The sequence below is a fragment of the Camelus bactrianus genome, chromosome 6, assembly GCF_048773025.1.
Source record: "Camelus bactrianus isolate YW-2024 breed Bactrian camel chromosome 6, ASM4877302v1, whole genome shotgun sequence".
In the NCBI taxonomy this organism is placed as follows: Eukaryota; Metazoa; Chordata; class Mammalia; order Artiodactyla; family Camelidae; genus Camelus; species Camelus bactrianus.
In genome coordinates, this window is record NC_133544.1 from 92,051,779 (window position 1) to 92,075,914 (window position 24,136).

The 24,136-nt window shown below is 37.6% G+C and overlaps 1 pseudogene; it reads right to left on the minus strand.

Moving 5' to 3' along the window:
- On the minus strand, positions 1 to 24,034 carry LOC105069383 (small ribosomal subunit protein eS7-like; annotated as a pseudogene).
- Positions 24,035 to 24,136: the final 102 nt, after the last annotated feature.

Sequence of the window (24,136 nt, forward strand, 5' to 3'; positions counted from 1 at the left end):
CACTGTAGTGAAACCCTTGTACATGTCTCTGTGTATATATGTGAGCATTATTTCTCTAAGGGAGCTAATGAAAAATGGTATTTCTGGTTTGAAAGGTATGTGCACTTAAATTTTTACTTGGTACTATCTAGCAGCCTCCCATAAAGGTTTATTGATGTATACTTCCAATAAAATGAACAGATGCCAAGCCTCACTACTAATCAGGAAAATGCAAATTTAAATAAAGGACATGATTTTTTTTTTTACCATTTTGGGTTCACAAATTTAAAAGATTGACAATGCAAAGCGTGAAGGAGGATAAAGATGCGTTCCCTCACATAAACATCTTTTTACAACCAGCATCTACACATTAGGTAAGCTTCCTTGGAGATTTATTAAAAGTGGGGATAAAGCTCAGTGGTAGAGTGCATGCTTAGCGTGTACAAGGTCCTGGGCTTAATCCCAAGCACCTCCACTGAAAAAAAAAAGTAATTATGTTAGACTTTTGTGATAAATAAACAAAGGACATTTCTGTTACAGGATCATTGATTTTTATATATCCTAATAGTAGCCCTGCTGTGACGTAGTCACCCAGAGCATTTTCATCAGGTGCTATTGTTCTGTAATCACTAATTCCTTAACTTACTAAGCAGATAAGAATTTCTCCACTTTAATAACCACATTTTGGCTTACAATTTATACAGTACTTTCACTTTCTCATAAGTTACTTCAATTGATTTTTGCCTCAGTGATAATGTGAGGTGCTATTTCAATGAGGAAATTGAGGCTCAGAGAAGTTAAGTGATTTTCCAAGGTCACAGTTATAAGGGGGAGGGCTCAAGTCTGCTGACTCCCAATTCCATTAGCTTCGTACCTTCTCAATTGCTTTAAAAACCAAGTACAGCTTAAGTCTCTCCTGCCTCTTTCTTGGCATTCAAGTCATCCAAAAGGAGCCACAGGGGGCAGCCTGGTGCAGCAGAAGATTTAATAGGCTGGAACTGAGAACTGGCTTTTTGTCTGTGCTACTCCCAGCTCTGTGACCTTAGGCAAGTCATTTAGTCTCTCTGTGCCTCAGTTGCCCCTTTGAAAAACTGACATGATGCTCACTTACTAGCATTGAAAGAAGACATGATGCTGTGCAGTTTCTCCCAGTTGTGAGATTTTACTTAAGTCAGACTTAGACTAGTGTTCCTTCTCTGCTCACACATTTTATGAAATACCATTTTCTGCAATGGATTTATTCTTTGCAAACATGAACCCACAAAGGAAAAATCTACCACACAATGCTTTCTTTGATTAAAGTCTAAAAATGTTCCCTTATCTTTTTTCTTTCTTTCTTTTGAAAAAAACATATTATTAGTAAACCTCTTGCCAAAGGCTAGGGAAATCCCCAGGGAACAAGAGCAAATGGTTTCTGGTAGCTGGCTGAGTCTGAAAAGATGTTTTCTGCCTGGATCTCTTACTACTTGGCATGACTCCAATTCCACCTACATTTTTTATCGCCTATTATTACAGATTTTTAAAGCGACTTATTTTCCCAACCTACTTCCAATAGTGGGAAAGCTTTAACCCGAGTTGTCCTTTATAGTTTCAAATTCCATAAGCCAAAGATTTTAAGAGCTGGAAGGAGTCTTAAGAGATCACTCGAACTTGTCCTCTATCTTTGAACAGATAAAATATTTTTCCATTTAACAGAGGAAGCATCCATTGCCCAGAAAGCCTGTGACTTATTCAAGGTTTCACAGCTAACAAGTTTTCTCGTACAGTATTTATTCCATTCTTAGTGCATGACAATTTATTGGTGATCCTGGCTCTTCCAGAAAAATCACAATGAAGTCAAAAGGAGTAAACCACATGCTCATTGGTTGTTTTCACTTCATCACACACCACAAATTCTTCTATTTCTAACCATATTTTGATGCATTATTTATGAGGGCCATCTGGTCACAGGTTTGCCGAGGAAACTCTGGAATTTTAAAAGTGTGCCTCTTCTTCCAGGAAACACATTTATAGCTTGGATTTATCCTTACCCTGCTCATTGGTGATTCATGGGGTAATCAGATTTGTTAACTGCATTCTTTAAAAAAAAAAATGAGGTATAACCTACATACAATAAAGTGCACAAATCTTACATATAAATGAAAAACATTCCTACATGTACATATAACATAGAAAATTACCAGCACCTCTGAACAACCCTTATGCCCTGTACCAGTCACCACTCTCCAAGGGTAATTTCTATCACCACAAATTAGTTTTGAAGTTTGAAAAATTCTAGGTTTGAATTTCATGGACTCATACAGTACGGACTGTCTTGTGTCTGCTCTCTCTCATTCAACATTATGGCTGTCGGACTGTTAACTACATTCTAAAAATGCAGTTACTTTCTGGCTTAGTTCCTGAGGGAATCTCTCAAAATTAGGAACTTAATATACCAGCTGTACACAGGTATATATAAATTTAAAAAAAAAGCAGTAGAGAAAAGAACTTTTTAAAATGACTATACTGCTCATGTCACTTTCTTACTTTTTTTTTTTTTTTTTGGTGAATACTATTTTATTTAGTCATTTTTGTTTACAACTGAAACTCTGGAAATTCAAAATTAACATCCTTGCCCGTGAGCTTCTTATAGACACCAGAAAACGTTTCAACCTTGTGCTCCACGTTGTTCTGCGACGCTTTGTCCAAGTGCACCTTTATGAGCCGGCTGCCGTCCAGCTTCACGCGGATCCTCTTGCCCACGATCTCACTAGGGAAGCCCAGGTCCTCCAGGACGGCGGCGTGCACCGCCGTCAGACTGCGGCTCCTGGAACACGCTTTTGCTTATTTTTGGTTCGGCTTTTTCGAGTTGGCTTAGGCAGAGTTCTCCTTTGAGCGATGAATATGACGTGCTTCCCGCTGAACTTTTTCTCCAACTCGCGCACCAGCCGGACCTGGATTTTCTGGAAAGATTTCAGTTGAGGGACCGGGACGAAGATTATAATAGCTTTCCGACCACCGCCAACTTCAAATTCCTTGGCCGCCGTGATGTTCAGTTCCCGCAGCTGTGCCTTGTGGTCCGCGCTCATCTCCAGCTCCAGGAGGGCCTGGGAGATGCCGGACTCGAATTCATCTGGCTTCTCGCTAATGGGCTTCACGATCTTCGCCCTGGAGCTGAACATGGCCTCGACCTTTGCGGGGCAGGCAGCACTGGCTGCCTCGGCCGACACTTGTCACTTTCTTACCCTTGCATCATCAATTTCCCTGTTCTTTTAAATGGGTTCTGCTTTTAAACGCGCTCTGATCCATCCAAGTATTCTTTCTTCTCCCACTAATGGATAAATAACGTATACGATTTTCTTTACTTATTTATATCCAGCATTCCCCGTCAGTGCTCCACAATCAATGGTCTAAAAGCTGGAAATGGCCTCAAGCTATCAACTGACACAGACCTCCCTCTTTAGCAAGGAAAGCGTTAATATTCCTTATTTTCAGAGTTGACAAATATTAACTGAGCACATATAATCTTCCATGTACTTTTCTAGGTAATATGCGGGGGGTGAGAGGCTACAAAAATATAGCAGGCATGAGCCCTACCCTCATGAACTTCCATCCTAGCAGAGAAGCAGCATAGTGTAGATATCTACATACAAGATCACAATGTAAGCCATAAAGTGTTGAATGACACCACTGAGTTAAAAGAGAAAACAACGTGTGAGATGAGAGGGCAAGGTGACTTCTAGCTGGGGTGGTGTCAGGGAAGCTTGGTAAGGGAGTATTTGTCTTAGGTAGATTATTGAGAAGTAGGATGCCATGGCGAGGTAGGTTTAGTCATGTAGTGATGGGGAAAGCATTTTAGATAGATGACTGTAAGGACAAGGACACTGAACTGGGAAATCATGCAGCATATATAGGGAGCAGCAAGGCAGTTTGACCCAAGAGTAGGGGAAGGGATGAAGAAACTGGGGCGCAAGGTGGTTGTGGATTATCCAAGGCTATAGCACACAGGGGCCCTAGAATGGGGACTGAATCCCTGGAATCTTCCTTCTTTAATGTTCTTCCCATAATTTGATCAAAGCAACATTTTAGCCACTGTGTGCTTTCCTTACAACTGCCCATTACATATTAGCCATTCACAAACTGATTCAACAAACATCTATTGAATATCTACTCCATAGACTTGTGGACACAAATGGTCTTGTGGTCTCCAAGGCTGATTTGGTGTGTTATAAAATAATTTTTTTCCAAATGGGGAGGCAGGCTAATATAATATTGGGCTAAGACAGATTTCCTTTCCCTTTAATTGCTAGAACTTTATTGAGTTATGCTTCAGAGCAAATACTATAAATAACAGAGAGAATTAAATAAACCACAGAAAAAGGATCTCTGCATTATGTTTTTCTACATGACATCAATACACAGTGTCTTAGCATTGACTACACGTTTTTTCCATAACTACTTTTACTTACGTTTGAGCAAGGGGTAACACAGGAGGATCTGAAACCTTCCATTCTTGAGCGAAAGCTTAAAAACATACCATATAATCTAGTACAAGACTCACTTCCTTTTAGCTTATCAACCACCGAAAGACATTTCCTCTTTGTACTTGTTATGTTTAACGTAACCATGGAGACCCATCACTTGCTATGCAACTGACACACGTGATTCTGGGTTAATGTACTCATTTTCTGAGAAATGTTAAAAAAAAATTGTGGTCACTATTAAACCTTTGAATCACTTTGGTATTTCAATGTAAATCCAATACACTTATTAGTAAAATTCATGAGGATATGGTTATGTACCAGAGACTATAGATTCTTTATAATTCCATTGAACTGTTCCTAATTAAACCTTTGGTGCCAGAAAAAAAATAAGGTAATTATTATTTGAACAAATTAGGTTATAAGATATTTCTATAAATTGTGATGTATATAGAGTTTTGAGAGTTCTATTTCCAGGCATATGGGAGGCTAGACATTCAGACTGCCCTTCCTATTGGAAATAGTTTTAAGTCTGAATTAAAAACAAACAAATTAAAAAAAAAAACAAACTCTAAACCTCTTAAAAGAACTGAAGCATGGACTAGAAAGCTAGGAGATATCAGCTCAAAGAGAAGTGAAGTAGGGACCCAGAAAGATAAATCGACAACATTGTCCAGGTGTAGAACACCAGGAGGCACCATTTACATCCTATTCATCAAAATAATGCCCCTGGAGTTGCTCAGTCCTATGTCCTGAGATCACTTTTGCCCTAAAGGCATTTGCCCAGGCAGGTGAACTTCAGCCTTGGCTTCAGTGGGGGTGGGGAGTGGGGGGTGGAACAGAAGGTAAGGCTTGGAGAATCCTATAGGAGACTTCTCTCCCAATAAAGCTTGGACCTTTTAGGTAGGGATGAAAAACCTACATACCCAATCACCCTCAGATAACTGCAAGGCAAATTCCTGTGGTGCTAAGCAGAACTGAGGGCCAAAAAATTCCGTCCCTGAAAAACTGCAACCTCGTGATAATAATCTATAGCCAAAATAGGTTCAAGAAAGCCATTACTGTCTACAGCCATACCACCCTGAATGCGCCCGATCTCGTCTGATCTCGGAAGAAAGCCATTACTACAAGTTGAGTAGGCAAGTTGAGTAGGCCCCAAGGGTATGGAAGAAACAAATGCAAACCTTCTTTGGAGGAATGTACCTCAATAATATATAAATGATTTTCTAAGGAAAGTGAGTGGCTCACAGTCAACAAACACTAAGCACTCCAAGACTTAAGTTACTATTGGGTGAGGACCAGTGGAAACAATATTTAAGAGAAAGAACAGAAAACTCTCACAGACTTCAGACATTTCAATAAACACAGAAGGTAAAATAACTATGTTTTATTTTTCTGAAGACACACAAAGTGGAAAACATCAACTCAAAATAAACTATAGAATATAGCTTAGTGGATCAAAAAAAAACAGAACTTCTAGAAATAAAAAACACAGTGACTGAAATCAATAACACAATGGACAGGCTTAACAGCAAATTAGACACAAGTGAAGAGAACATTAATGAACAGAAAAAGATGACTATCACAATAGAAATTGTCCAGCATAGACCAACAAGGACTTCATTTCCAAAATATACAAACAGCTCATACAACTCAATAACGAAACAACAAACAACCCAATCAAAAACTGGGCAGAAGATCTAAATAGACATTTCTCCAAAGAAGGCATACAGAAGGCCAATAGGCACATGAAAAGATGCTCAATGTAGCTAATTATTAGATAAGTGCAAATCAAAACTACAATGAGATACCACCTCACACTGGTCACAATGGCCATCGTTAAAAAGTCTACAAATAACAAATGCTGGGGAGGGTATGGAGAAAAGGGAGCCCTCCTACACTGTTGGTGGGAATGTGAAGTATTGTAGCCACTATAGAAAACAGTATGGAGGTTCCTTAAAAAACTAAAAAGAGAGTTGCTATATGATCCAGCAATCCCACTCCTGGGCATATATCCTGGAGGAAACTCTAATTCAAAAAAATACATCCACCCCAATGTTTACAGCAGCACTATTTACAATAGCCAAGACATGGAAGCAACCTCAGTGTCCACTGATGGATGACTGGATAAAGAGGGGTGTGTGTGTGTGTGTGTGTGTGTGTGTGTGTGTGTGTGTAATGGAATATTACTCAGCCTTAAAAGAGAATAAAATAATGCCATTTACAGCAACATGGAGGGACCTAAAGATTATCATCCAAAGTGAAGTAAGTCAGAAAGAGACAAATACCATATGATATCACTGATGAGTGGAAACCTAAAATATGACATAAATGAACTCATTCATGAAATATAAACAGACTCACAGACACAGGAAACATATTTATGGTTACCAATGGGAAAAGAGGGTGGGGACGGGATAAATAAGGAGTTTAGTATCAGCAGATACAAACTATTATATATAACATAGGTAAACAAGAAGGTCCTACTGTATAGCACAGGGAACTACATTCAGTATCTTGTAATAAACCATAATGGGAAAGAATATGAAAAAGAATATATATATGTATAATTGAATCACATTGCTGTATACCAGAAACTAACACAACATTGTAAATGAACTATACTTCAATTAAAATAATAAATAAATAAATTTTAAAAAATTTATATTAGTTTTATTTTTTATTGACGTACAGTCTATTATAATACAATAAATAAAAATTAAAAAAAAAGAAATTGTCCAGCATACACTAAAGAGAAGCAAGAGAAAGGAAACTTGAAAGAATGGTTAATAGATATAGAGGATAAATAAGACACACATTCATCTAATTGGAGTTCTGGAAAGAAAGAAAAGAGAAAATGATGCAGAGGCAGTATTTGAAGAGATAGTAGCTAAGAATCTTCTAGGACCAATCTGTTTCAAAACCCAGATTTAAGAAGCCAACTGAATTCAAGCAGAATTAAAAACAAAACAATTTCACTTTAACACAACATAGTGAACCAGCAGAATACAAAGACAAAGAAAACATCTTGGAAACATACTGCTTATTTCTTCTCAGGAGAAAAAAATGACTGCCAACTTAGAATTTTGCCCCCAGAAAAAATATCTTTCAAAAAAGAAGATGGAAAAAAAAAAAAAAGAGAGAGAGAGAGAGAGAGAGAGACATTTTTAGACAAGCTAAGTGAGTTTGCTTCTATGATGTTCATAAAAGGAAATTCTAAAGAATGTACTTAATTAAGAAAGAAATGATCTCAGATGAAAGGTTTAAAAAACAAGAATCAAGGAAGAGCAAAGAAAGCAGTAGAAATGGGTAAGGCTAAACAAATCTTGACTGTATAGAACACAAATAATGTTTTCTGGGGTGGAAAAAAGACTTAAAATACAAAACAACAGTTACATAAAACTTGAAGGGAAGTAAATGGAATTAAAATATCTGAAGTGCTTGCTGCCTGGAAGAAGGGTGAAACTCTGATTAAGTATGTATGTTTTAATTTCAGTGCATCTTAAATTTTACCATGCATCAGAATACTCTGAAGGGCTTGTTAAAACACAAGTCTGATTCGGATGTGGGGTGGACCCAAAAATTTATATTTCTAACAAGCCTCCAGGTTGATACTGATGTTCAAGACCACACTTTAAATAGCACTGTTGACTAGCCATGGAGGGAAAAAAAAAACCCAAAAAACTGAGTGTAAAAACCAAACTAGTAGAGAGGGAAAAATTGAAATGAGGAAAAATAATTCAAAAGAAGGTGAAAAGTGAAATAAAAAAAGAACCAGAGGAACAAGTGGGAAGCACAAAACAAGATGGTAGGTACAAATTACTTAAATATGAAAGGATTAAATGTTCCAATTAAAAGACAAAGATTGCTATAAAAATGAACTCAAAATGGATCATAGCCCTAAATAAAAACTTTTAGAAGAAAATAAAAGGAAAACGTACTTGAGACTTTGGGTTAGGCAGAGAGTAATTAGACACAACATCAAAACCATGATCCACAGAAGAAAACTTGACAATTTAGACTTCATCAAACTTAAAATTTTTTAAAGGTATGAAAAGACACAATTGAGAGAATGAAAAGATGAGTCATTTACAGGGAGAAGGTATTTGCAAATCACATATCTGACAACTGATATATGTCTAGAATATATAAAGAACTCTCAAGATTCAACAATAAGAAAACAAACAGCCCAATAGAATAATGGACTAAATATCTGTATATTTACTTCACCAAAGGAGAGGCATGGATGGCAAATAAGCAATGAAAAACTGTTGAACATCATTAGTCCTTAGGGAAATGTAAATAAAAACCATAATGAGATAGTACTACATATCTGTTAGAATAACTAGAATGAAACAATCTGACAATACCAAGAGTTGATGAAAACTGGAAGCAACTGAATTATTTCATACATTCTCACCCATTGCCAGAGGCCAATGCACAATGATACAGCCCCTCTAAAAAACCATTTGGCAATTTTCTATAAAGCTAAACAAAGAATAACCACAGATGAAGCAATCTCACTCCCAGATATTTAACAGAGTAAAATTAAAATTTATGTTCATTCAAAAATCTGAACACAAATGTTTACAGTGGCTTCACTTAAAATAACCAAAAAATTAGAAAGAGTCCAGATGTCCATCGACTGGGAAATGGATACATGAAATACATCCATAAAATGGAATACTCATCAGCAATAAAAAAAAAAAAAAGGAATACACTCTTGATACACACAAGAACATGGATGAATCTTAAAAGCATTTTGCTTAGTGAAAGAAGCCAGACTCAAAAGACTACATATTATATGGTTCCATTTATGTGACATTCTAGAAAAGGCAAAATTATAGGAACAGAGGATAGATGAGTGGTTCCCGGGGTTAGGGTTGTGACAGGGTCTGATCACAAAGGGGTAGCATAGGGGAATTTTGGGGGGGTTGCGTTCCGTATCTTGATAGTAGCAGTGGTTTTACCACTCAATGCATTTACCAAAACTTATTCTTACTGCATGTTAAATAATTCTTTTTTCTTTTTTAAGGACAAAGATTTTCAGACTGGGTAAAAATATAACAGGGTCTCTGACAGCTTCTGTTAGCCAAGAGCAAATTTTGCCTAAGAAAAAGCGAGTTCAGTTCTCATTCTAGAAACTCTTATGAGATTATGTGCCAAACCTCATCAAAAAGTGAACAGTATTGCTATTTTTAACATATAACAGCAAAAAAGAAAAGAAAAAATACATAGCAGGAATTAAAAACCAGTACACATCAGACTTCAACACACTTAAACGTACCATAGTCTTGTGTATTTTGTACAACTGCAAAACATACGGAGATTAAGAATCAAAGAGGTGTTTGAGTTTGTAAGTCTGAAATAGCAAGATGAGTCCTTGCATTTTTTACTTTTCATCCAGCTGTTTTGCCATCATCAGAGGGCTAATTTTAGAACAAGTAATCTTCTTACAAAATACAGTGTAATTAAGAAAAGAAGGATTTTTTTGAGACTTCTAATTCAGAGTTTTACAGGGTGCTTGGTTTTCTGAACCAAGCCAGTAGCCTGAGAATAACATGAACCATAAATCTAAGGCTCAGCCAAGAAAGTTTTGGCTAAAGAATCATAGTTAGCTTCTATAAGAGTTGAATTCCAGCTCCTTTATATCAATGAACTTTGAAATGAACATAAAGTTGCAAATACAGTTTTTGCTTTGTAATGCATGGAAGAGAAATATGCTTGCTTACTCTTGCTGAAGACTGCTTCCCTTGCTTTCTTCTTCTGATGGGAATCATCAGCAATGTGGAACACGCTGCCACTTTCTTTGAGCAATGATGTGTATTTTTAAATGTAAAGAGTCAAACCCAAAGATTCTAACCCAAACCAAATAATTTAGATCACAAAGTCCAAACTAATTTTCCCCATTTCTCAAAATAACTGGAACTGAGTGCACACCAAACCTTTACTTTTTTCTTTTTTTTAAATTGAAGTATAGTCAGTTTACAATGCTGTGTCAATTTCTGATGTACAGTGAAATATTTCAGTCATACATATACATACATGTACTCCTTTTCATGTTCTTTTTCATTATAGGTTACTATAAGATACTGAATATAGTTCCCTGTGCTGTATAGTAGGACCTGGCTATTCCTCTATTTTATATATATAGTAGTTTGTATCTGCAAATCTCAAATTCCCAATTTATCGCTTCCCACCCCGTTTCTGCCCTGGTAACCGTAAGTTTGTTTTCTATGTCTCTGAGTCTGTTTCTGTTTTGTAAATAAGTTCATTTGTGTCATTTTTTTAGACTCCACATATAAGTAACAAGGTATTTTTCTTTCTCTTTCAGCTTACTTCACTTAGTATGACAATCTCTAGGTCTACCCATGCTGCTGCCATTGGCATTTTATTCTTTTTTATGGCTGAGTAGTATTCCGGTGTGTGTGTGTGTGTGTGTGTGTGTGTGTGTGTGTGTACACTACAACTTCTTTATCCAGTCATCTGCTGCAAATCTCCAGTTTTTGTTGTGCTATGTAGACACTGACACAAATGTAAGAAATTCTTCATTTTTCAGGTCAAAATTATGCCATTCTTTTCATTCTCTTAAATGGGTGAACAATGACTTTGTTTTTGAACAACAATTTTTCACTAATTAACTATGAAACAAAACAGAGTCAGAGAAGACAATTTCATGCAACTCCTCACAGGTTCAAGAGCTCTATGAGGAAGGATTTAAGTGTGTTGATAACAGTTTATTCAGTGTGTGAGTTTCCATTAAACTACTTAATAAAATTCTTTATTTTTTAGAATAATTCAACCAACTCCAAGGTCACCAAAATAATTATTCCAACTAGTCAAGAGCCCAAGAAATTTCTATAGAAAAAAAAAAAAGGGCCAAAGGAAACTGGCATCTTATATTGCCCTGGAATCAAGGTTTTTCTGAGGCTTTAGTGTCACCTAATTATCATAAAATAGTGCTGCCAGCCACATAAATAAAGTCGTTAGATAGATCATGAGACCACTGACTGGCTGAACAAACTTTTGTGTGGTTAGGAAAACCATATTACCGAACCGTTCACTGCTGGCTTGTGACATTTTATAAGAACCCTGGCAATTTACCGACAGCTACTGAGAAAAAATTTTTTTTTCTTTTAACTTTCTTCAAGTTTCCACAGGAAAATGATCTTAAATGTGTAGGAATGGGGAAAAATGGGCCATTAGGTTGGCTCTGAGTAGATATACCATGTTTACAAAATGTTTCGAGACCGTCAGGTCAGCAGAGTGACAGCATATTATACTGTTATCATGAGCCATGTGCAGCCTAAGGAGAGTTTTCAGTCTATCAGAGTAGTCCATATGTTGCTTATTTATCATTTCAATTTCATGTCGGAATCAAAATTGAAAAAAAGAAAGCTCTGAAACCCAAGCAAGTCATCTGTGGGTTACAAGTCAGTTATGAGGTTTCTTGCAAAAAAAGAAAAAAAACTCTAACCAACAAATAAACAAAACCCCCAAACAGAGATTAACTTGTTTTTGAGAAACAAGCTTTGGTTTCAGAGCATTATTGCAGCTGTTTAATTCATTTGCTGATGCAGCTCAAGTATGCAGACATTTACAGTGAAATTTTAAAGGGTTTACGTGCCCTCAGCGATTTTACCATTTTTAAGAGAAATGAGAAACACTATGGTCCTGACCAAGTAGTAGCAACTAGTTATTTTTAGAAGCTGCATTTTAGTAATTAAAGCAGCACTTGTAAACAGTAGGGTTATTTCTTGTAGCTATGTCACAGCAATTGAGAACTCTAATAAAGAAGGGTACAGGGTCACTTCAAGAATAACGTTCTCTGGAGGGGAGGGTATAGCTCAGTGGTCAAGTGCATGCTTAGCATACACAAAGTCCTGGGTTCAATCTCCAGTACCTCCATCAAAAGAATAAAAATTTTTAAAAATAATAATAACAGTCTCCTAAAAATGTGATAGCTTTCCTCTTAAGAAGGAATACGTGAAGTCTAGCAGGCCCAGGTTCATTTATTCCATTATGATTGCCTAAGCTTTCAACTGGGCAGTATTCTATTTCAAGGCCATTCTGTTGCAAAACTTTGGCGGGTGGTTGTAAAATAGCTGTGTCTGTTGTAAACCGAAGAGGACACGAAAAAAAGAAGAGGAAGAGGAAGGAGAAGCGATCACGGGAAAGAGTACTCCGTGTAACTTTTCACGTGAAGGTCTTAGAATGGGTAACATTTTAAAAACAAAAATGTCTAAATTCTCTGAGCTCTCTGAATGAGCCCTGTGTTCACTAAAGATTAAGGTGGTTCCTGCAGAGACTCTCAAGCGTGGCACAACTTTAGATTAAGGACAACTCATGTTTAAAATAAATGATTGTCATCCTTATGAGAATTACGAAGACCAACGCACTAACAGTTGATCATCATTTATTGAGTACCAATAAGGTATGTAGTCCTATGTGATTCTGTATGAGGTTTCAGGGTTTGAGGTGGGATTTTGTGATAAAATTGGAGACCAAAAATTTATCATACGAAGTAAGTGTCTTGTGTTGAGGTTAGTTTTGGCTGATGGAAGAAAAAATTATGTCTGAGGACTTTCTTTTGTAAATGCCTATCTGTGTGGCTCTGTGTAGACACCTGAATATTTTTAATAATGATGAAAATGAACAATCACTCTACCCAAATACATGGGTTGTTATAAGCCATGTAATTAAGAACTAGGACAACATATAGTCACAAAATGAATGATGAAAGGCCTGGGAAGTCCTTCAAATAATTATAGTCTTGATCATAAAATACTCAAAAGGAGAGAATGATTTAAGATATAGTTGGGGTTGTACTTGGAGTGGGAGGCACATGGTTAATTGAAAATAAAAGATCAGGGATGTCCTCCCCTGCATCCACAAATTTGGACTGGGATTAGCTAATATCTTAATAGTTTACCAGTTGTGAATGAGAGCAAACAAACAAACAAATGGTCCTTCCACAAGCCACCTCATGCCCAGGCCTTCTGTTCTAGTCTTTATGCTACACAGAAATTTCTTCTCCTGTTCCCTCTAAATTTACCAATTTTGATTAAGAAAAAAAAATTTTGAGGTATGGTTGATATACAATACTATATGGGTTTCAGGTATACAATGCAGTGATTCAGATTTTTTTTTTTTGTTTTTTAATCTCTTTATCTTGATTCAAAATTTTTATAGATTATCCTAAAGTTTCAGGCATTTTTTAAAGGGACTTACAAAAGTTTCTCAGAGGCACCTGCACAGTTTCTGAGAAAACTTGTATCATAACTTCCTATTCCAAGAAATTTAACTAGGCCAAAAACAAAAAAACAAAAAAACCACCAAGTGAGGTTTCCTGGGCCCTGGATATGAAGTTTCCCTGGAAAAATAAGCTAATAATCATGGTCCAAAGGCACAGTTTTTTCACAAACAAAACACACATCACAAGTGTCGTTCCTATTCTGGGTGCATTTCTAGTAGATCTCACTCTACACTTGCTTAACGTCTGGAAAAAAATGTGTTTCATAGACGGTGTAATCAAGCCACAAATCTTTTTCTCACAATTCAAAGTAGTAGTAATTATTTTGGAAGATATTTTCCGATCCACTTTAGTTAATAGCATAGATGTGTCTAGCCCAGATGATATTCTTATTTATCCAAATCAGCTTCTGGTCCACTTACTCAAATTCTCTGAAATTCTTAGTTCTGAGGACTGACGTGGGCAATAGCAATTCTTCCCCAAACTTTTACCTGCAACTATTTCTAACAGACTCTGACCCCTAAATATGCTTCTTTCAACTTCCTCGTTGCTTTGGAAACCCCTTCATATCATCATTTAGAATCTATTTTGTATTAGTGTAGTTTCCCTATAAATGGACTCCTTGTGTTCTCAAAACAGGGGGCGAACATTTGTTTTATATTGATTGTTTTTATACATGGGGCTCACTAATATTCTAAAATTTTGCTTTTTCTTAAATATATGCATTAGTTGAAGTATTAATGAAGTTTCTACATTAGATTTTGTAGATCATATTAAATCTACAGAGGCAAAGTGTTACACTTCGAACATGTACTGCAGAAAAATAAAACCAAACCTAAGTAAGTAAAATGAAGGGTAAGTAAACAGTCCAGCAGAGACTCTCCCAAAGCTGCCACCACTTCTTACCCTAATTTATAGTTTCATTACTGACCATATTTTTATTCTGCTGACGTTAGTTTCTTCCTTAGATCTATCTGTTACATAGGCTTTTGGATAGTAACACTAACCTCTACTGAATTCCTCCTTCTAATGCAATTTGGCCAGCTTCATTTGGACTCTAGGTGCCCTATATGATACAAAAGGAAATGCCCTGAAGATGCAGGAATGTCATGGTAATATTTCTATTGTCCTTTCTCATCCTCTATCCCATCACCACTAACATAAAGCTAATGTGAAGCTCCTAGTAAACTATAGGGACCCTACTTATATATAGTCAAGTAAATACCCCTGCTTTTTTTTTTTTATACCCTTTTTTTTTGGCTTCACAGAGTACAACAGACATATTGATGAACTCCTAAAAGATTCCCGAATTGTTCTCATTACATGAAACTTGGTAGTAATGAAAACAGAGGGGAAAAATAATGCACAATAAACCAGCCAAAGAATTATAACTGGAATGTCTGGTCTCCGTGAGTCATTAAAATTTGACCAAATTTCTTGTATAAGAGGAAATGATCTTGTTAACTGTCTTTTCACTACTTCCTGATAGTAAGATAAAGTTATAATGCTTTTTCTTTTTATGTAGATTGGCTGCAGTAATAATTCATTGAACAAAATTCAATTTTAAAATATTTTAAACATACAGAAAAGTAAAAAAAAAATCCATGTACCCACGTACATTTAATAAATGCTATAATTTTGGCATGTTTGTTTAGATGCTTCTTTAAAAAGCGTACAATGCTACAACTGAAGCCCCAGTTTCATCCCATTTCCCACACTCCTCCTCCAGAGGTAGCCACTGTCGTGAAGTTGGTAAATATCCTTTTATTTTAGAGATTTGTCCATGTTGACAGATGTTAGCAGATTTTAATAATTTCAATTTTTGTATAATATTCCATTGCATGACTATGGACATTTAGTTTTTGTCCAGTCATTACCATGAATAATATTCCAGTGAACATCCTCATAGTGTCTCCTGGTGTATATGGACAAGAATTTCCCTAGATGCAGGAGTTTTTAAACTTTCATGGCCAATATGCAGGGTGAGAAATAATTTTACATTAAGATCCTATACATGCACACATGCATATATCATCACAGGCTGAGTTGCTAGGGATGTAGACCTCAGACAGAAATTTGTGTACAGGATGTTTATGGGGGAGTGTCCCGAGATCGGCACCTACTCGGGAGTGAAGAAGCAGGAATATGCACAGAGGGAGTTTGGGGCTCTCATGAAGCAGTAACAAAGGCTTCAGTCGATCCTGCATTGGCTGCAGTGATTATTCAGAGTAATTTCAAATGAGGGCGAGGGGATCAGGCCTTTTTATACACCTGCATTGATCAGTTACTGAATACAGCTGCACCCAGGAAGTTGCGTGACCTTGGGCAAGTAGCTCTCTTCCAGGAGAGAGCCCTGGAGAGGGACTCAGCTAAAAGTTATTGATTGCCAACACTCTGAGCAGCTGGGAGAATTAATGCTTCAGTCCAGAAGAGGGAGAATCTAGGTGGCACAGAAAAGTTCGCAAAACAACCCTTACCCTAATATTTCTGCTCTGTTTCATTTGTAAAAAAAAAAAAATGTTTATTGTAAACTCTAAGCTGACTTCACAATCCACTAATGGATCATGAATCACAGTTTGAAAAAAACTGCTTTAGAGTATGTACCTAGAAATGGAATTTCTGGACTGTAGGGTATTTGCATTTTTAATTTTACGAAACATTGTCAAACTGCTTTCCAGAAGGGTTGGGCCATTTGACACTCCCACCAGCAGAGCAAGACTGTTCTAGTTTTCCTGCAGTCTCAATAACCCTCAGTATTGTATTTTTTTAATACAAAAATACAGTAATACAGTAAAGACTCTGAAACCCATCCTTTGGTGAAAGTGAAAACATTCTCAATATTTTACCACACCGAGACTTACTTCCTGGTAGCTTATCAACCACCAAAAGGCATGTGCATTTCACTGATAATTAGGTAATGTTCAATTTTCAGTCTTGCAAAATAGAAATCTAGTCTTGCAAAATAAATCTTTTAGGCTCATTATCTTTTCTATGGCACCTAGCAGGGTACCTAGCGTGTAACAGCACAAAGCAAAATACCTGTAAGCTGAAGGAGTGAATTCTATGCCTAGGCACAGGGCATTTAAGATTTCACTGTGGTTTGGTAGAAGCCTATTTGCCCAGGGATTTTGAAGCCTGGGCTTTGGTCTAGACCAGCCATAGGATTTGGTAAATTCATTCTACCTTTCTAAGCCTCAGCTTCTTCATCTCCAAAATAATTTTCCTATGCATCCAGCTCACTTCATGTGGAGTTTGGAATACCGAGTTCTCAGGGCTGATTGGATGTTCATGTAATAAGAGAAAGCAAAGAACTTGGAATCTGGGGATCTGGATTTTAATCCTGGCTCTCCTCCCACTATTGGATGTATATGACCATGGACAAATCGCAAGCGGGCAAACGTTCGCTTTTTGGAAAATGAAATGGTCATTATACGATCTCTAAGGTTCCTTCCTATTCAAAATGCCCATGTTTTGAAAAAAAAAAAGGCCTATGTTTTGGGTTAGAGAAACATGAAGTCAATTTATGAAGGTGTCATTCTCACAAAGCCATGACATAAATCAGAAGATACACTTTAAATCCATTCCTAACTGCCTGCCCACCTCAACTGCTCTATAATCCAATCCATTTAAACCCTGCCCTTATCTAGTTGCCCTACTTGTTACCTGAACTCCACCCTTGAGATTTTCCTTTGCAACTGACATCATTTTTATTACCTCTAGTATTTCAATACTTGGTTCCAACCTTGTGGCAAACAGAGCCTTACGTGTTACGTGATCACCAGGAGAATTCGAAATGGAAGAAAATGCTTTTTATCTTTTTTCATGATGCCACTAATTCTCCATTGCCTTTTTCCATAGAGTTGGTTAAAAATGAGCTGTATCGTTATATACTGTCTTCAGCCTGACATCAAGAATTCTGCAGCTTTTCTTTCTTCACTATATGATCCACTACTTTCCAGACAGCGTTGCGTGGAGGGCAGGAGCTTGCCAGCACTGCCCTAGGGTGCCTTCTTTAAAAGCCTTTCCTCTACTTCAGTTTTAATACATTTAAGTAAAAGCCAGCCTCATCTCAACTTCTTTCTGTTTCCCTTTTAGCGTAATTTAAAACTCTGTAAGTTACGATTACAACATCTAAATTCTATTAAATCAATAAGGTGATGTTTATTAAATTTAAAATGCTGTTAAGATACTTACAACCAGATATGAAAACTCGCAGGGTTATAAGTGAACAATGCAGAGGAAAGATATCTGTTTATAGGAGATAGTAAAGTGATTCTGACATTCAAGGGCCTAAAATAAGCTCTGGAGATCTTTTTTGTTTTTTTTTTTTTTCTAATTTAAATCTTTATTACTAAAAGTCTATTATTCTCCAAATCCTGAATAAACTAATTGTTAGAGATCTTCCTTTCTGGATTAACTTTGCCCTTAATATAACTACCTTAATATAATTAAACAAATCCATCTCTTTGTCTGTATGCACGTGTGCTTATGGACAACAGATGCTTAAATGCGTTGTCTCCATCAAGAGCCTCCGGTCATGAGTCTGAAAGTGTTCTGAATGAGAGGCTGTCTTCCCTATACTGGAGAGGGAAAGGGGAGAACCAGGCATCGGCCCTAATGCCCTGCTCCTCTGGGGTAACATCAAGACTGGACATTGATGAACTTTTCCACCAAGAATAGAAATAAAGGAAAAGAGGAAGGTAGCAATTTCAAACTACCTCTGGAACGACTGATCACATTTCTTCTTTAGAAAGATCAGCCTGGCAACAAAGGGAGGGGACGGATCTAAGAGGGAAAGATGGGAGACAGGGAACCCAATTAGTTGACTGGTATAAAATTTCAAGTAAAAAAACCAAAAAAAACAAATGTGGGTTTGAACTAGGTCAGTAGGAATGGAGATGAGGAGACGAGGAAGGATATACTTAGTGTTAAGGAGGTGGTATCAATTGTTCTGATGATTAAGTGTTAAAGAATAAGGGGGATAAAGAGCTGATTACTCACAGGTTTTGACTTTTGTGACTTGTGCATAGTGACTACTATTCAAGAAATTAGAGTATAGGAGAAACAGGTTTGGGGTGAAGATAATGAGTTTAACTTTGAGAATGTTGAGTTTCAGGTGCACTTAGGACTGCGAGGCAAGTGAGTATACAATCCTGAAGCAGAGAAGAGAGCGGTGGATGAAAGAGGTGTCTGTCTCCTAGTCTGAGGGATTATATAGAAAACCGAAGTATTTTAAAGTTTGGTTTTTTTTTTTTTTCAATTGCAGGTGTTTCCCCTTGTGGGCAGGGTTCCTTCACCCTTGACAATAAAAAGGGCGTCCCTGTTGTCTATCCTTGCAGGATGCATGTCTGGGCCAATCAGTAACAAGGGAAGACTTACAGCATCTGATTTGTTTGGCTTCATGTTTCCCAAATGTCCTAGCTGTAACAACAGTGCTGAGTACATGAGAAAAGCTGACTCATATTTCCTGCAAGTCAGCCCAGATATCCATCCTTCCAAATTATTTAAACCTTTGGCCACTCCCAAAGAGAGTCAAAGTATTAGAACAGTTTATGGGCCTCTCTCACTGAGAACAATTCTAATTCATCTGTTATTCATTCATTCATTCATTCATTCATTCATTCATTTGCAGGGAGGAGGTAATAGGTTTATTTATAGATTTGATTTTTCAGTGGAGGTACTGGAGATTGAACCCAGGCCCTTAGGCATGCCGGGCATAACACTCTACCACTTGACCTATCCCCTCCCTTCTCTGTCTAATACATCTGTTATAAAGATTCAGAGAGAAAAAAATTAAGAGCTTTTCCTATCTTAAATCACCCCCATCCCCATGTCCCAATGATGCCCCCTGCCTTTCATAGAAAGTCTAAGTTCTCTCAGGACTGGTTCAAATGCCATCTATTCCTCACCTTCAATGCCCACACTCAGAATTAACCACTCAACTCCCCTAGGCTCCCAGAGCAACGAGTTTAAACATCCAGTGCAGAACTTCTCATGGTCTGATTTTTTAAGGTTACATGCCTGGAGACATACTTTGTGCCTCTAATATGAGCTTCCCTACCTTTGTTTTCCTTCTGTGCCCAGCATAGGACTTTGTGTATAAATGCCAACTTAAGTGAATTTGATAAAAGTTCTGAAAATTCTTGATTGTGGACAATGACAGAGAGATACACTATGTAAAAATATCTTCCTTTTGCAGATCATTTAAAAACTAAAAATTGAATTTAGAAGGAATTGTTGAGAGGTAAAAGCTGTGACTTGAGGAGGATGTTGAAGTGTTAATTCTCAAATTGGTGAAAAAGTACTGATTCAATGATATGACCTCTCAGCCCCAAAGGGTAAAGACAGCAGTGGCTCCGACTGCTGCAGCCCTCCTGTCCCTGGACACCCCTCTCAAGTATCAGGTTCAGAATGTGATTTGCCACGTGACATTTCTCACTATTATTCTTGCAAGTTGTTCAGATAATTTGTCTCTGAAAAGGATTTCAACAGATTTGTGTTTTTAAAAAATAAGATGATAGTTTGACAACACTGCCAGTAAGTTTCAGTGTGTGGATTAAATACACTGGAATGTCATTCTAATACTTTTTCACAATGAATAGAATTTGGTACCGTGGGTTCTGTTTTGGGACACATTCAAAGAGTTTCTAAAAGAGCATAATTCCCTGGTAGAAGGCTTTCTCACCCATAAGGAAGCCATAAGGGATGGATAAGAAGAACAGCTTTATAGAAGGCTTTTTCTAAAACATGAGAAACTTCTGGTCCAGCAATTAGGTGAATAGATTTAACAGGTGGAGAGGATTAGACTGTATAAATTCTTAAGCTTTCTGTACTTTAAACTCTTACTGGTTTCATAATTTTCCTTCATGCAATGTTCAAACCACAGTATTTAAAAGTAATTTTTAAGAAATAGATAGAGTTCCAGGTGTAAAAGAGGGCATAATTTCAGAAAAGGCATGGGGCCCAAATTCCTAAGCCACACTTTTCTATCGGGCCGTGTCTGCATTGTTAGACTCCCTTGCCCAAATCTCATTTAGGGTTTGACTATGACTATAGTGATGTATGCCTGGGAGACTGACAGGACTCGTTATAGGACTGCTAAGGGCTAAGAGGTACTTAAAGGCATTTCCTGAGCATGCAAATACTGCTGATTGTTTTTCTACTGCTTTTTAATATGTTCTTTCAAAATATGTTTTCTTTGATCAAAAAAAATATTTCAAAACTTTTCAACTTTTGGAACTTTTCAGAATTCCATTCTGTAAACTATGCTTGCAATTCTATGTCTATATTTTAATTGGTATTCTGTAAAGTAGATGACAGTATTTGAATTTGTTTGCCAATTTAAAGAGTGCTTTTTGTTCCTACTCAGATGTTTGATACATCAAGCTCCTCCTCAAAGAGGAATTGATCTGACAGGTCTCACAACAATTAAAACCAACAAAAGGTTAAATAAATGGTGTCCTAATGAGGAAAGAATGGGAGGTTCCCAATTGGACTTTTAATTTTTTTTTACAGCTTTATTGAGATATAATTTGCATACAGTAGACTACACATGTTTTAAAGTGTGCAACTTGATAAATCTGACCTACGTCTATACCCATGAAACCATCACTACGATCTATACAGTCATCTAGATATCCAGCATCTGCAGAAGTTCCCCCGTGCTCCTTTATGCTGTAACCCCTCCCTTGTAATCACTGGCCTACAGCCAGGCCCTCAAACTGGGGATAAAAACACTGTGGCTGATATGGGCAGCAAGGAGGAAGGGTCCAGCCTGGAAAAGAGATTCAACTTTTTGTTTAATAGAGTGAAAATGCTTCATCTAGGACGTACTTGAAATGCAAAAAAAGTTGGTAACTCAGTATATTCAGGTCAAGATCTGGATCTTTCGAGCTTTATAACTTTATCGAAATGCTGGGTTATCTGAAATGCGGCAAAAATATGCTTCCTTCTCTCTTGCCCTTTTCTAATCCATTCTTCACAGAAGAGTAGTTTTTAAAATTAAATTTACCCAGAGATGGAATCATTTATCTTTTAATGAAAGTTAATGGCATTAAAAAGATACACACAAAAGTAGCCATACAAAAATAAAGGGGCAGGTTGTCTGGGCCATCTTGGAGCATACATGCAAGACCACAGAGCACATTTTATGGCTATGTAAGACAATTTTTCAGTGTTAAAATTGATTGGTCCTATGTTAGTACTCCTCATTAGTATGATACGTTAGCCATCTGAGCTAAAAACTTCCACTGATCTTTATTTCTTGGGTAGCGATTTCTAAACTTATAGGGTATCGTCCATTAAATCCTTGAATGGAAGCAAACAATCCTACTGATCACCAAAGCCATTGCCATTTTTGGGGGTGGGGGGGAACTCACCAGATACCTTTAAAAAATACATGTCTTAGAAAGTAGGATAGGAATTTTCATTTGCTGGGTCAGAGTTTCAGTTTAGGGTGATGAAAAAGTTCTGGAAATGGACAGTGGAGATGGTTGCACAACCACGTACTTAATGCCACTGAACTGTACATTTAAAAATACTTAAAATGGTAAATTTTATGTTTTGCACATTTTACAGTTTTTAAAAAAATTCGTGTCTTGATAGCAAATTTCATGAGAAAGTGCAGAGCTAAGCACTTAAACACATTTGGAATTACAGCATCAATAAGCTACATATTCATAACAGTATACATTCTTTCCTTTAGTATCACTCTGCAAAAATGAGTGAGAATCACTGATTTGGATTACTACTTAATCAGTTAAAAAACCAATAAATATACTTATGAAATACCACTGATTTTGCAACTATACACGAGGCTAACATGACACAAAACACTTAGTAACAAATTACATTGTTTAACAATTTTCAGTCTTATGTGATGATCACTTTTTCCTTTATTAATAAGGAAGTTGAAGATCGGAACATATAATCTGACCAATTTAGTGTTGAAAAGGCTTAACCCCAGAGGTTTTTGTCTTGTTTTGTTTTACTTTAAATCCACTTCTTTGGCCCATATATTGCCTGAAATACAGATAAATCTTACCACAAACATCACTGTTCCCAACTCCTTGCTCGAACAGTCACGCCTTGCTCTTCAACAGCTTTCAGCTGCAATTACAGTAAAATCCAATCTTGTTTCTGAGTCTTCCTAGGCCCTGGGGGAATAAACCCTCACTTACCTCTCCAGTCTCAGGACAGGCTCCTCCTGGCACCACAGATTTCCCAGCACCATAGACTTTGCTCAGTTCCAATAGTCAAGTTCCTTCCTACCACAGGTCTTTGGTCCAGCCATGCCCCCATGCCTTAAACAATTCCCCAGGGCATTTCTCACATTACTGGCTCTTTCTCATCCTTCAGATGGGCCTTTCCTGAATACTCTGTTTTTTTAAGCTATCCTGGTATTTGCTCCCAGAATTCTGTCCATAACCTTTTATTTCCCTCAAAATATTATGAATTATTTATTGTCCCTCTTTTTCTCACTAGACAATCAGCTCCATGAAGCCAGACCTTTTCTGCTTCCCTCACCAGTGTGTCCCCTCAGCGTCTGTTTCAATTTTAGGGAATGTTTGTTGACTGACTGGCTGAATATAATGGAAGAAGTGGAGACAGGAAATAGGGCTGTAAACCTGGTTAGTAAGAGGGACTAATGCCTATTCTGCACAATTTTGGAAAGTTCACTTGAAACCTTTAGGGTCTTATTTCTCCCTTCATTTGTTCATGTAATAATATCTAACATTTATTGAGTATTTTCAGGTACGGTGCTAAGCACTTCGCATGTATTATAGCATTTAACCCTCACAGCAACCCTGTAGTGGTAACTAATCTTTATTATCCTCATTTTTTCAGAGGCAACTTGCCAAAAGCTACTAATGGTGGAACCATAGCTGGGCCATATCCCATTAATCCAATGTAATCTACACCCCTTTAGTCAACAATAGGTGTTTTATCAACGTAGTTTTCAGAGAACCCCCCTGAATTCCCCATTTTACCTGACCTTCAGCATCTTGGGACCGAAACCTACTAGTAGGAGGCTGCTAGCCCCTCAGGGGGTTTCCTGGGGAATCTTAGTGCCCTTGGTAGAGGAGCGGCCGCTCAGGCAGACGCGACGAGCTTTGGCTAGGCAACGTCAGGACTCCTGCGGCTGCTGGGGAGGAAGGAAGAAACAGGTCAGTTGGCCCAGGACGGATCCCTGACCCTCGAGGTGGTGAAAGGGGAAGGGAAGGTGTGTGTCACCCACGCTCGCCTCAGGCTCCGGATCTTCCAGCCGAAAGGGGAACCACAGTGCGTTTCCCCAACTAAACCGCGCGTCACGAGAGAACGCAACGCAACCCCGCCCACCTTCTCCGCCCCTCTTACGATCAGGCGCTAGGACCCCACGACCCTCAACCCAGTCCTGTCCCGCCCCCTCGGGCACGCCTGACCCGCCATTGGCGCCTGCAGGCCG